Here is a 16,044-nt window from a genome sequence, read left to right as displayed (position 1 = left end):
TAAAAACAAATGCATAGACCAATGAAATAAAACAGAGAAACCAGAAACAAATCCATACATCTACAGTGAACTTATTTTTAACAAAGGTGCCAAGAAACATACATGGGAGAAAGAACAGTCTCTTCAGTAAACGGTGCTGGGAAAACTGAATATCCATATGCAAAAGAATGAAACTAGACCCCTATCTTTCTCATATGCAAAAATCAAATCAAAATGGATTACAGGCTTAAATCTAAGATCCCAAACTCTGAAACGACCACAGGAAAATACTGAGAAAACTTTCCAGGACAATGGTCTGGGCAAAATTTTCTTGAGTAATAGCCCACAAGCACAAGCAACCAAAGCAAAAAGAACAAACAAGATCACATCAAGCTAAAAAGCTTCTGCATATCACAGAAGGCAATCAAGAAAGTAAAAAGAAAATCCACAAAATGGAAGAAAATATTCGCAAACTACCCGTCTGACTAGGGATTAATAATCAGAATATAAAAGGAGCTCAAACAACTCTATAGGAAAAGTATCTAATAATACAATTTAAAAATGGGAAAGGGATCTGAATAGACATTTCTCAAAAGATAACATACAAATGGAAAACAGGCATATGAAAAGGTGCTTGACATCACTGATCATCAGAGAAATGCAAATCAAAACTACAATGAGGTATCATCTCACCCCAGTTAAAATGGCTTTTATCCAAAAGACAGGCAATAATGAATGCTAGCAAGGGTGGGGAGAAAAAGGATCCCTCACACACTGTTGGTGAGAATTTTAAATTAGTACAAAGACAACGGAGAACAGTTTGGAGGTCCCACAAAAAAAAAACTAAACTAAACTAAAAATAGAGCTACCACATGAATTAGCAATCCCATTGTTCGGTATATACCCAAAAGAAAAGATATTATTATGTTGACAAGGAGGTAGTAACATATGCATATGGCATTTCCTATTCTTGTTACAGTCCTGATAATGAGGGTAAGGTGTCGGGTGTCTTCATTCCTCAAGTTGCAACTCAAGGTGACTGAGCCATTAGCTCATGGTCTTGCTCTCCAGAATCTTCTCTGCCAGCTTTTAGCTACTATTCTCAGTTTTGGAAAGAAAACTCTGGAGCCTCTCAGAAAACTTTTTGCACTAGGGTCAAAGTAAGCAGAATATAAATGCTCCCTGGCATTTCCCAGTATAAATAGGTACAAGATGCCTCATTAGGAGCTTCACTGCTTGCTTCTGAAGCACAAGTTCCATCTCCATCTTCACCTGTTTCTCCGGGAGAATAACCTCATTACCTTACTACAATTACCTATTTGCTGGAAAATAATCTACATCCCTCACCAGCACCAGTAACCTACTCCCAACTACACAGCAAAGATTTCAAAACCATTGATCTTCCTTAGGGAAAATATTCTCATGCCTTTTCCTTTTCTTTTTGAAAATAGTAATCAAACTCATCAATAAGCTGCTGAGGACTTAAATCCTAAACATCTCTAGCCAGAAGCTAAAAGGAGTATATTCATTTCTGGTTGCAAGCAACAGAAATGAACTTTCTGGAATTAAATGATAACGTAAGTAAAAAGAGAATATTCTGGAAAGCTATGGTGCAGCTCACAATACTGAAGGCAAGACTAGGGAACCAAGCTTGGAAAGACAGAAACGAGGAGACTCCAAAAGATCTTACTGTCAATTGAGCCCAGGCCCCATGGCTGGAAGAGCTGAACTTTGACTGTTCCTCTACCTTAGGTTTACTCTACTCAAGACCAAAGTTCTGATAGAGAAAGAAACCAACACACTAAGTTTTGGTCCTATCCTGGCTCTTGCTATACCTAGGCTGTGAAAGAGAGATCTTAGGAAATGAGCTTCTAGAGTTTCCTTCAGCTGCCATGATGGGACAGAAGGCCCTGAGACTTATCTACCCATCACAACTGCACACAAAGGAACGCAGTAAATTCCCCTAAAGGAAATCAAAGTGCTATTAGGAAAAGGCAATGTATACTGAGTAGCAAAACATAACAAATGTCCTTCCCGGGAATGTTAAAGTCAATTATCTTCTTTTACAATTAAGGAAGCCGAGATCGAGAAAGTTTAAATAACTCAAAGGTCAAAGAGCAAGTTAGAGGAAGAGACAGAATATTCTATATCCTTACTACCGGAAGTGTGTGGTCTATGGAGCTCAGCTGGGGGCTGGTGAGGAATGCAAACTTGCAGGCCCCACCCCAAACCTACTGAGTCAGAATCTGCATTTTAACAAGATGCTGGGGTAATTCACATGGACACTAAAGTCTGAGAAGCACTGCTCTATTTTTATAGGTCTCTACTTCTGTGTCATCCAATGGAAACTGAACCCAGGTGTTTCTCACATGACTTTGACTGCTGATGGTCTTTCCTCAACTCATAGAAAAAAAATGACATAAGTGTTTCGTCATCATGTTCTAACCCTTATAGCCTGTCCCTGTGTTCTAGTTAGCACACTCAGAGAGCAGCTTATGTGATCACCAGAAATGTAACAATAGGGTGCACTTAAGCCAAATTCCAACACAATGATAGGAGGACTTCTTCAAATCAGGACTTCATATAGGCAATGTTGAGGATGACCAGTCCCAACTGTGAAATCAGAACCAAAACTATAATGATAAGAATTGCTCCATGGTATTTGGGTGCAAGAAATATCACATTTCTTTATTGTTTTAAATCAAATTAAACAGTCCCACCTGGTGAGCAGGAAATCTAGGTGCAATTATTTAGGACACCCTCTCCATCTTTATCTTGGTTGAATCAGAACCTGGAGGCTTATATAGTTCTACAAAAACACAAATTAAAAATTTCAAGAGAAAAGGGGGTAGGAGGGGGAGGGGGGAGAAATGGCTCTTTGTCCTCCAGATGGCCCTGGCCACTGACTTTACTTTTTCTCAGGCCACTGCTCTAGGAGGGCTGCAGCCATACACAATATCTGCAGACCTTCTCTGTCTGTCAGCAATCTGGAGAAATCATCCTTCCCCTACTCCAGACTGAGGTGTCATGCTTCATTTTGTATGGTGCAAGTGTGTTTTTGATAGTGAGATTCTATTGCATACATATAATACAGGCATGGTTTCTGCTAGCAATATTGTTCCTTGTTTGCCTGCTGGAGTGAAATATATCACCATTTTATGGTGCTCCATAAAGAGTATGGTGTAAGCAAAGAACACCAGCTTGTTCAGATGATGTCACCCAGACTACTTTGAGGGCCGCTGATCTTGGTTGCCTGCAATATATAGATAGCCTTTGCTGCTATTAAGCTTTGTAACTCAAGCACTCCTGCAACTTCACATCTACGCCAATTCTTCTTAATGTTAAACCTATAATGTGTTGCTCCTCCAGTTCCTTATCACCTCTTTCCCACTATTGCATATTCTCTACCACATAACATGATGGGATTATGGTAAAGACTTCATGGCTCACTCAGGTTATTTGAGAAACTTAGGAAAGGGTTTCCTTAATGAATGACTAGTGTTATTAAGACTGTAGATCCACTACACAGAAGGCAGTTCCATCTCTCTGCGTGTGTGTGTATATATGTGTGTGTATTTGGGATGAAAAAAAGGATATAGATGTTAAATTCCATGGTGTGATTTTAAGCATGAGCCATATTTACACACTATCGGATGCCTAGACTATCTTTTACACACTATCAGATGCCTGGACTATCTTAACTAGAAAACTTTTTCATGCCATAATTAGGAATAAGATTTTAATTATAAGTAATCCTGTAATTATAATTAATTATAATTATTATATATTGATATAATAATTACATAATTATATTTATAAGTAATTATAAAGAATAAAGAAGCAGCCATTAAGCCTAGGATTCAGATTAGGAGAGGGGATACTTCAGGTACATAATGTCAGGGAAGAGTGAGCCTTGAAAATACAGAAAAGGAAAGTGGACACACCAAGAACACATTCATCATTTTCACAATTCTGCCAACATCCTATACTAAGTGACAGTCCCTTTATTGCATACCGAAAGGCCCTTAAATATCGACATTACCAGTTTCCTTTATTCCTTCTAGATCAGGAATTTTAGAACCAGCGGTCAATCTGATAATCATTCCAGTAAACTTACAGATCAAAAGATCTTCCAGAATTTTCAGGTTCTAATTGACCCAGTAAACATGGTGAGCATAAGAGAGCTCTCTAGAACACGTTCTACAGCAACTAGAGTAGAAGAAGAAGATAACTGGATTCCCATATATACCTGATTGTATTCTTTGACTAATCAAAGCAACAAACACTGAGTTGTATACAATTCCAAGAGATATGTAGCAGGGCTTTACCTTCAAGGAGATTTTACTTTATTTGAGTAAATAGGTCATGTGCATAGAAAGAAAACAAACAACACACAATGGTTTTCAGTAAGTACAAAATGAACTGAACAATTTCAGTGAAGTTCAGAAGAGAGAGGAAGGGGTAGAGAAGTTATCAACATTAGCCAGAGTGATTTAGGAAAGTTTCATGGAGGCTTGAGAATTTCAACTTGACCTCGAGCAAGGATTCTTAATTTAAGGTCAATGTTCTCCTAAGGAGTACATGAATGGAGTTTTGGGTCTCAATGAACCCTCTAGAGATACGTTTTTGTGGGATAAAGTTAATGGCCTTCATCAGATTCTCGAATGGATAACTGAAAACTTTACAAACCATTGCTTTGCAAGAAATTGCATAAGTAGTGAGAAATAAAGGCAGCATCCTAATTAGAGGAAGAAGTAAACAAGAGAATGATGAGAAAATGAACAAGCCATGTTTAAGTGGAAAATATGCAGTATCAGTCTGGTTTTAGAATTGGACCCACGTTCATACAGAAATTTCAGGAGATGAGCTTGGAAAGCAGATTGGAACTGGTGCTAAAGTCAAATCCTTGACTATCAGGATTATCCCATGGGCTATGTTCAGGTGAAGGCTCATAGAGTTTAGGATGATTAATCTGACCACTTTGAGCAGGATGAGGCAGAAGTTGCTGAGCCATGGCTATAGCCATGAAATGAATGAGAAGGATTCTAAAGCACTGAGAGAAGAACTGATAAAATTTAGTAACTTTGAAGTATAGGAAGAGAGAGGAAAGAACTAAGGATGACTCAAAGCCTCAAGTCTGAGTGCCTGGAGGAAGACTCATTTGTAGAAATAGAAACAGTGGATAGAAAGCTGGTTTCTCAGAGAAAGGTAGAGGCTTTTACTTCCAACAGGTAGATTTTGAGATGCTATCCCAGGAATAACTGAGCGCCCCTTTATCAATGTTGCCAAACATTCACATACCCAAATATATGATCAGAGACATCTCTAATAGTATTCTTCCAGCCCTGTGCCCTCTATACCAGACAACAGATTCGGTCTGACTTCTTGGGGTACTCTGGACCGTTAACTTAGGCTGTATTATTTTTGGTTTTTATTAGCAATCTTTCCTGAAGCATTTTCTCCAAATGACGTTACCACAGTGTGATTAGGAGACATGCAAGGACATAAACATTCCAGTAAGATAAAAGCAGCCCTGCTTTCCCAGTAGTCTCACAGCACTTCAACTTCATTAGGTTCCATGTTTCATTAGAGTCAATGCCGTTTAAGTTTTTATGTTCATTTCAAGGCTATTTGTTTTGACAAAGGATTTTAAGAAAATGCAGTTGGAACTTTCTGGGTTTTATTTAACTTTATAACCATCTAATTTACTCACCAATAAAGGGATAACTAAGCATTCCTTTTATGCTTCTAAAAACCTCTTTGCATAATTTTGAAATACAATGCAAGATTCTGCAAGGAGGAAATTCATGCCAAGGAAATGCTGATACAAGCTATCTAGTGTTTGGTGCCAGGGGTTAGGGACTTAGGAATGCCTCTTTTCATTAGCACACACACCCCCTATAGGACCTGAAGACACTTCCTCTATCATTATATTGCTGCTTTTCTAAATAAGTGTATCTCTGACCCTGATGCTTACAGGGATAGATGAAACCCAGCAGGGAGTTCCCCAAAGCCTAGGAGTGTCAACAGACAGGAAATAATAGTAACTAAGAAGAACCAGGATGATTTGTGCAGAAATGTGAAGATTTTACAGATAGGTTGTTCATCTCTCCCCAAGATGACACTCCAGTTGATCCAGACAGATCGTCTAACGTGCCCCTTCATGAACCAAGCCACTGCTCAACTCTTCAGTTTTGTTCAATGTTCTCCACTGCTGGGTAGGACTTCCCTCTTATCTATCTAAATACAGCTGATCTTTCAAAATCCAGCTTATATCCTGCCTCTTGCTTGAACCTTTTCTTTAGGTTTATTTGAGGATTCTAGATCATTGACTTCTCCCAATCACCCAACCAACAAATGCTTTTGAGCACCTACTATTTGCAGGCATGAGAATCCAGTTGTACTTACTCTTTATTTTCTCCTTTGATTATTTGAGTATATTAATCTCATCACTCTCATACAGGTGATCACTTCACTTCCTTTATATTTCCCATGATGCCACACCAATTCCCAGGCAGAGTATCAATTAAAGCCCATATGTGAGCATGTGCCTAGTGTGTTCTAAAGAAAAAAGAAAAGAAAGAAACAAAGAAAAATTGGGGGAAATCCAGAACTAACTGTCTTTTCAGCACAATTAGAAAGGAACCTAAAATAATGAAAATGTGAGGCTTTTTAAATTTAAGCAGAAGAAAAAATAAGCCCATTGGAAAGTACTTCTAATGTGATAAGCTGAGGAATGTACTTGAATTGCTTTGTAAAGTACAGGAAGGGAACAGAACTAATTCCCACTTGGATCTCGGTGACTAGTCCTGAGAGGGCTGTGTGGTGCTGCATGCAGGCTGCCCTCGGACGTGGGCAGCAGCTCGTTCACCTCATCCATGACAACAGCCAATATGTGCTTCCAGAAATGGCCCTAGAATTTACATACTCTGAAACTCATGTCTAGTAAATTTCTCCTCATGTCACCCTCCAAGCATACAATTTGAACTCCCTGGAAAAAAATAGCATCATAAGCAAAAGAAAATACAAAGTCATTATCTTTAGAATAAGAAGGTATTTTTGAGACAGGAGCAATGTGTGTTAGTACATCCTCATATTTAGTTTTTTTCCTCTAATTACGAAGTCAGTGCCACTACACTGTCTTTTCCCAATGCAGACAAGGGTCTCTTTTTTATTTCATGGTTCCCAAGTAACTCATATGACCCTATAGGAAGCAATAAATACTTACCCACCCGAACTGCTAGCTTTTCACCAAACATCTGGCAAGTTTTGTGGGCCTCTTAACTATTGAATTTCCATATCAAATACATTTTATATTTAAATCTTTTATTTATAATACTTTTGAGTAAATCCAAACCAACAAAATATATCTCTGAGGCAGAGAGTTTAGCAGATGAATACAATTTCTTAATTTTTATAACTTTCATAGCATGGCTTTTATAATGCAAGGGGAAAAAAAGCAGAGCAATTAAAAATGTTGTCTATGGACCCAGAAGTAAGAAAAAAAAAGAAAAACCATCATTTAAGTAGCCACTGAAGAAATATCCGCTCAAATATACGATTTATCCTTCTCCCAGAACAGAAAGAAAAAGATATGAGTGTGCCTTTATATGAGAGGCATCTCTGCAAAGTGATTCCTGAGAAGCTTACCTTTGGTTTCAGTTCTAAGAAAGCCATAGAAGTTTCAATGATAAGTCGCAGACACTGGGGAAAATGTTATCAACACACACTCCTGTGGGCTCTAAAATTATATAGTCCTGGAGTTGAATATCAACTTTGTCAAGTGTTAATAAAATGAACCCACTTAATGATAGCCTGAAGGTCTATGTGACAGTGGGAAAGTTTCATAGCCTCTCTGAGCTTCATTTACATAATGAAGATACAAATCACAACCTCTCAGTACTGTTGTAAGAATTAAACAAGAACATATGTGACCTCTGGTACAGTGTCTGGCTGACTGGCAAACAGTAGAAGTTCAATAAATGTTGGTTGCTCCTCCCTCCATCTTGAGACCCCTCCTTCCACCCCATGGACCCAACCTGTTTAGAAATTGGGGGTGCCATTCAGATCCATCCTAAAATAACATTTACTAAAAGCATCTTTGAAAACAGGTCTTCATGGCTGGGCACGGCAGCTCATGCCTGTAATCCCAGCCCTTTGGGAGGCTGAGAAGGGCAGATCACGAGGTCAGAAGATCAAGACCATCCTGGCTAAAACAGTGAAACTCCGTCTCTACTAAAAAAAATACCAAAAAAATTAGCCGGGCCTGGCGGCGGGTGCCTATAATCCCAGCTACTGGGAAGGTTGAGGCAGGAGAATGGCATGAACCCAGGAGGTGGAGCTTGCAGTGAGCCGAGATTGAGTGGAGTGAGTCACTGCACTCCAGCCTGGGCGACAGAGCAAGACTCTGTCTCAAAAAAAAAAAAAAGAAAGAAAGAAAGTAGCTCTTCATATCAGTTTGTCCATCTATAAAAATGAAAATGATATTACTTTCGTTATCTACCTTATAGCTGCTTTAAAAACTATATAGGGCTGGAAAAATATGTCAGTGGAAGAAGAAAAATCCTGGGCTGATCTTCAGAAGACTGGGTTCTAGTCATGTAATGCTGGTCAAGGAACTCAGCTTCACAGTCCTCATTTTCCTTGCATTTAACATACAGATAATGATACTGTATTACCTATATAGGGTGTAATTACATATTATATAGGGTGGTGGTGAACACTTCTTCTTCATTCTGTTTCTTGATCTTCACACCTATGAACCCCAGAAGAGGTTTGGCTCATAGTAACACAACTATTATTTAAACCTAGATTTTACACCGTGTCTGAAATCCGAAAGTCTTGTTTTTCCCAATTCTAGATGTTGACATTGAGAGGTAGCAAGTAAGTTCTTTGAAGGCAGGGGCTATGCCTTTCTCCCATAAGAACTGCGCTCCTACCATAAAAAGGAATGAGATCATGTCCTTTGCATGGACATGGATGGAACTTGAGGCCATTATCCTTAGCAAACTGATGCCAGAACAGAAAACCAAATACCACATGTTCTCACTTACAAGTGGGAGCTGAATAATACATGGACACATCGTGGGGAACAACACACACTGGGGTCTGTCAGAGGGTAAAAGTGGGAGGGGAGACAAGATCAGGAAGAATAGCTAATGGATGCTGGGCTTAATACCTGGGTGACGGGATGATCTATGCAGCAAACCACCATGATACACATTTACCTATGTAACAAACCTGCACATCCTGCACATGTACCTCTGAACTTAAAATAAAAGTTTGAAATTTTTTTAAAAGGAGCTGTACTCCTACCTCAGCAAGAATCTATATTTTACCTTGTACATCAAATGCCAATATGTGTACATCAAATACCAGTGTGTTCATAATTTATTTTGATGTGTTCTCATTTTATATATTTAGAAATGAATACTCACGCAATTTAGCACAATGAAGCAGTGTAGCCTATTAGCTGAAGTATGGACTTTAAACCCAGAGCAGCTAAATAATCATGCCTCTGCTACTTGTTGTCTGTGTGTCTGAGAAAAAGACTGCATCTCTCTAAACATTGGTTTCTCCATCTACCACATGGGGAAAAAAACTAGACCTATGTTACAAGGTATAAGAGAAAATAAATGAGATGCTGAATGCCTGTAAAGAAGTCATGCTAGATGTGTTGGCTCACCCTTGTAACCCCAGCACTTCTGGAGGCCAAGGAGGGCAGATCACTTGAGGTCAGGAGTTCAAGACCAGCCTGGCCAACATGGTGAAATCCTATCTCGACTAAAAAAATATATATACAAAAATCAGCTGGATGTGGTGGCATGTGCCTGTTAATTCCAGCTATTCAAGAGGTTGAGGCATGAGAATCGCTTGAACCTGGGAGGCCGAGGTTGCAGTGAACCGAGGTAGCACCACTGTACTCCAGCCTAAGTGATACAGTGAGATTCTGTCTCAAAAAAAGAAAAGAGAGAGAGAGAGAGAGAGGAGAAGAAGAAAGAAGAAGAAGGCGGCATTTTGTATCTTCAGAATCTATCCAAGAAGTGGGCAGAAACAGAGATCCCAAATAGAAGGTAAGAAGGAAGTGGAAGTTTGGGCACCTAGGGAGCTCTTAAAAAGTCCAAAGTCACCAAGAGAGGTAGTAGAGAAAGTTTAAAAGACTCTGGAGAGGGAACAAAGTTCCCTCTTTCCTATGTTCAATCCTACTCCCAGTGTTTCTGTTTTAAAGAAATGAGCTAAAGGACCAGGTTAAGAAAAGGAAATATTCATTGAGGTAGAACATTACCCCTGAAGACGGAGAAAAGATTGCTTTTCTCACCCATCCCTAGGTTCATGGCTGAGGCTCCATAACAAAAGACAATAGAAAAGCATACAAATTTATATAATACAAGTTTTACATGATATAGTAACCTTCAGCAACAAAGACACAAAGAATCAGGGAAACCTGTGTACTCTTATGCCAAGGTTGATGAAGAAGTGGACAGTTGTAGAGACATTTGATTAGACAAGTGCAGTATGATCTAGGGGAACTTAGCCAAGCCAGTTTGTTCAGATTCTTCTCTGTGTTCCTGCGGTTTCAAAGTTAAGGATATTCCTTTCCTGAGTATAGGGTAGGCACTTCTCACATGAGGGTCTTAAGAACTACTTTAGAGGAAGATCAGAGAATTCTTGCAGGGCCTGCTTCAGGAGAGAAGAGCAGGAGAAAGTCAAAGAGCTCTTCTTTCTTCTGCTGTTTCCTCAACTGCCAAGGTGCCATATTTTGGGGTAGCATGTCCCGAACCCCATCACTCCAAAACTTGCAGGTTTGCTTCCTTTCTCTTTTCTGCTCTTCTTCTCACTCTTCTAACTTCTGAAAACTCACCATTCTAGTCCTGTTTATAGTTCCCCAGCAAACACACTTGTTTTCATTTTAACCAATACACACACACACACACACACACACACAATCTCATACTATAACCTCACAAATACACAAAGAGATAGAAGCATGCACACATGTATGTACATCCTTTACTCCTAACCCCTAGCTTCCAAACAGCTCAAGAGACCCACATATGAGTAGTAAGAATTGATGGTATTAATGCTGGTAAAATACAACTGATAGGGCTTCTGGTTAAACTTGACAGATTGAACATGTGTATTTTTCTCCACTTCCTCTCAAATCCCATTAAAATGATGATAATACTCAAATTGTGAAAAAGAATAGATGGGCTGTGGTAAATTACTTGTCAGACCAGAGAAAGCTGAAACCTAAACTAGGAGTCAAGGTGGCTTGTGCTGCAGACCCCAGAAAAACTTATGAATTGAAATCACCATGGACTTCTGAAGATTCCCCCTCTAAGGAATAAGAAAGGAGAAGTTTATGCAACAGAGGACGGGGGAGAAACAATGTGAGGAAATAAGTCCATTATACCTTAATAAATCTGTTAAAAAGCAACAAAAAAATCCCCACACACATAAAAAAAAAATAACTATAAAGGAATTAATTGGAAGTTAGCATCCTAAGGGGTGAGACATCACCCCATCCCCAGTTTCTGGAACTCTAGGTACTAAGCTTATACTTCCAAGCAGAACATGTGAGGATCATGTGCAGAAACTGACCAGCTCAAGAAAAAAAAAATAGTGATGGTGATATTTACGGGTCCTCCAATGAAACAGCTAAGTCTGCATGCCATCATCCATATTTTGGTACAACTCCCTTTCCCTCATTTGCATCTTCCAATCATATTTTTAGCACTTTCCTCTTAAAATGGAAAGGTATTTGAGGGAAACCTCCAACATAAAAGAGAGAGATACAAACAAACCAAAAAGAAAAGAAACTCAAAAGAAAAGAGACAACACAAGAAGCAGAAGAGAATTTCAAATACACTCAAAACATGCTATCTCAAAGATACGAACAAGGAATCTCTGAATGGATAGTAAAATGCCATATAAAGGAATATAATTAGAGAACAAGAAAGATGTTCTGGAAATTAAAATCATAAAGGCATACTTTTTAAATTTATGATATGGTTTGGCTGTGTCCCCACCCAAATCTCTTCTTGAATTGTAGCTGCCATAATTCCCACGTGTTGTGGGAGGGACCCAGTGGAAGATAATTGAATCATAAGGGTAGTTTCCTCCATATTGTTCTCGTGGTAGTGAATAAGTCTCTTAAGATCTGATATTTTATAAGAGGAACCCCTTTTGTTTGGCTTTCATTGTCTCTTGCCACCATGATGTGAGACATGCCTTTCCCCTTCCACCATCATTGTAAGGTCTCCGCAGCCACATGGAACTGTGAGTCCACTAAACCTCTCTTTCTTTTTAAATTACGCAATCTTGGGTATGTCTTTATCAGCAGCATGATAATGAACTAACACAGTAAATTGGTACCAGTAGAGTGGGGTGCTGCTGTAAAGATACCCAAAAGTGTGGAAACGACTTTGGAACTCAGTAACAGGCAGAGACTGGAACTGTTTGGAGGGCTCAGAACAAGATAGGAAAATGTGGGAAAGTTTGGAACTTCCCAAAGACTTGTGGAATGGCTTTGCCCAAAATGCTGATAATGATATGGACAATACAATCCAGGCTGAGGTGGTCTCGGATGGAGATGAGGAACTTGTTAGGAACTGGAGTAAAGGTGACTCTTGCTATGTTTTAGCAAAGACACTGGTGGCATTTTGCCCCGCCCTAGAGATTTGTGGAACTTTGAACTTGAGGGAGATGATTTAGGGTATCTGATGGTGGAAGAAATTTCTAAGCAGCAAAGCAATCAAGAGGTGACCTGGGTGCTATTAAAAGCATTCTGTTTTAAAAGGGAAACAGAACACAAAAGTTTGAAAAATTTGCAGCCTGACAATGTGATAAAAAAGAAAAACCCATTTTCTGAGGAAAAATTCAAGCTGGCTGCAGAAATTTGTGTAAGTTAACAAGGAGCCAAATGTTAATCATCAAAACAATAGGGAAAATGTCTCTAGGGCATGTCAGAGACCTTTGCAGCAGCCCCTCCCATCATAGGCCCTAAGCCTAGGAGGAAAAAATTTTTTCATGGGCCCAGCCAAGGGCCCCCTTCTGTGTGCAGCCTAGGGACTTGGTGCCCTGCATCCCAGCTGCCCTAGCCATGGCTAAAACGGGCCAAGGTATAGCTTGGGCTCTAGCTTCAGAGGTTGCAAGCCCTAAGCCTTGGCAGTTTTCACATGGTATTGAGCCTGAAGGTGCACAGAAGTCAAGAATTGAGATTTGGAAACTCTGCCTAGATTTCAGAGGATGTATGGAAATGTCTGGATGTCCAGGCAGAAGTTTGCTACAGGGGCGGGCTCTCACAGAGAACCTCTGCTAGGGCAATGTGAAAGGGAAATGTGGGGTTGAAGCCCCCACATAGAGTCCCTACTGGGGCACTGCCTAGTGGAGCTGTGAGAAGAGAGTCACCATCCTCCAGACCTCAGAATGGTAGATCCACCGACAGCTTGCACCGTGTGTCCGGAAAAGCCTCAGACACTCAATGCCAGCCCGTGTAAGCAGCCAAGAGGAGGGCTGTACCCTACAAATCTACAGGGCCAGGAGCTCCCCAAGACCATGGGAACCCACCTCTTGCATCATTGTAACCTTGATGTGAGACATGGAGTCAAAGGAGATCATTTGGGAGCTTTAAGATTTGACTGCCCTGCTGGATTCTGGACTTGCATGGGGCCTGTAGCCCCTTTGTTTTGGTCAACTTCTCCTATTTGAAATTGCTATATTTACCCCATGCCTGTACCTCCATTGTATCTAGGAAGTAACTAACTTGCTTTTGATTTTACAGGCTGATAGGCAAAAGGGACTTGCCTTGTCTCAGATGATACTTTGGACTGTGGACTTTTGAGTTAATGCTGAAATGAGTTGAGACTTTGGGGTACTGTTGGAAAAGTGTGATTGGTTTTGAAATGTGAGGACAAGAGATTTGGGAGGGGCCAGGGGCAGAATGATATGGTTTGGCTGTGTCCCCTTCCAAATCTCATCTTGAATTGTAGCTCCCATAACTCCCACATGTTGTGGGAGGGACCATGTGGAAGATCATCGAATCATGGTGATTTCCCCCATACTGTTCTCATGGTAACAAATAAGTCTCACAAGATCTGATGGTTCAATAAGGGGATTCTCCTTTCACTTGGTTCTTTCTTTCTTGTCTGCTGCCATGTAAGATGTGCCTTTCACCTTCTGCCATGATTGTGAGGCCTCCCCAGCCATGTGGTACTGTGAGTCCATTAAACCTCTTTTTCTTTATAAATTACCCAGTCTTGGGTATGTATTTATCAACAGTATGAAAATGGACTGATACAATTTACTAGATTAGAAGATAAGGTTGAAGAAATATTTCTGAAATTAGAACAAAAAGGCATAGGTAGAAGATAAGAGAGAAAAGAGAAAATAGAGTCAATCCAGAAGATCAAATCCAACTTCAGATTTATGTAAGTTCTAGAAATCAGTACAGAAGGTCAGAGGAAAGAAAACAATCAAAGAAATAACACAAATAATTTTCTGGAACTAAAATACATGAGTCTCCAATTGAAATGGCCTGGTAAATATCCTGTAAAATAAACAAAAAAAAAAAGACACAAACCATCCCCATGAAATTCCAGAACAATGGAGATTAGAGAAGATGCTTAAAGCTTCCAGACAAATAAAAAAAGCAGGTAAGAACGGCATCCTATTTCTTAAAAGCAGCAGAAGCTAAAAGAAGATGCCAAAAAATTCTGAGGGAAAATATTCTCCAGCCAAGAATTCTATGCCAGCCAAATCATGAATCAAGTAAGAAGGTCAGATAAAGATATTTCTAGACATGCTCAATCTTTAAAAAAAAAAAAAATAGAAAATTGCCCATGTATTCTTTTTCAGAAAGCTACAGCAAAATGTGTTCCAGCCAAACAACTGAGAAAACTAGGAAAGAAAGAGACGAGGATCAAGAATAGGGACTCCAACACAGGGAGGAGGTCCAAAGAATCCTAAGATGATAACTGGGCAGCAAACTGAGATAGCAGCTAGTCCACATTTGGGGTAGTTGACTAGAGGCTCCCAGGGAGATGTCTCCTACAGGAATAAAGGAACTGTTCGATTACTTTGTGTGTTTAAATGGAGTAAAATGAGTTTTACAGCTTTAGTGAAATATACAGGAATGAATTATTGATAGATACCTAGAAAACTAAGCAAATGATAAAGGAAGTCAATTAACGATTCCAAGGCAAAAGTTGAGAAAGAAAAGAAATGATGTTGTAGAACACTATGTCTCAGCTTCAAATAATATTGACAAAGTCATGATGAACAAAAATAGTGGCTTAGCTATATTGAGAGACAGAAGAAGGAACATTAAGACATTAAGGAAGTGTGTAAAAGGAGTTATTCAGGAGAGCAAAATCATCATCCTTTTATTTTACACAGTTAGCTAAACAGCAAAGAAAAGCAGCTAAGCGTTGAAAGTGGTTCCCTGCCAGAGACAGAATCAGGATGAGCAAGCATGAGACAAGGGACTACTGATTTGTGTAAACTAAGTTAATTAAGATACCAGTAGCAGGAAAGTGGATTAACAGTGGCTTACTACATGAGGATACTTGTTGTTTACTTTTTTAAAAAAATGTACAGAAATAGACCGTCTTGGCAGCTCAGTGACATCACTGAGGACTCATCGCTTTCCACCTTTCTGCTCCACCATCCTCAGTGTGTTGCTTTTCAACCTTGCTCACTCAGGGCAGCAAGGTTGCTGCCACAGCTGCAAACATTGTGTTCACAGGCAGACCACAGGAGACAGATTGCCTGTGACTGAGCAAGAAAGTTGTCTTCATGTAACTCTTCCCTCTCATTAGTGTATCAGTTAGGATTAGTTTTGGTAATGAGTGATACGGACCCAAAATTAGAATGTCTAGAGCAAGGCAAAATCTTCTTCTCACCACTCGGGAGGAGGTAGGTAGTGCAGGGTTGGTATAAGGTTCTACTTACTCTGTGATCCCTTCAGAGAACAAGGCTCCTTCTCTCTTGTCATTCTAGTAGTCACAGCTTCCTTTCTCAAGGTGACTTCATGGTTCCAGAAGGTTACAGCAGCTCCAGCCAACA

This window comes from Macaca nemestrina, chromosome 13 (assembly GCF_043159975.1).
Source record: "Macaca nemestrina isolate mMacNem1 chromosome 13, mMacNem.hap1, whole genome shotgun sequence".
In the NCBI taxonomy this organism is placed as follows: Eukaryota; Metazoa; Chordata; class Mammalia; order Primates; family Cercopithecidae; genus Macaca; species Macaca nemestrina.
The sequence above is the reverse complement of the archived record's forward strand: the minus strand, read 5'-3'. Positions refer to the sequence as shown.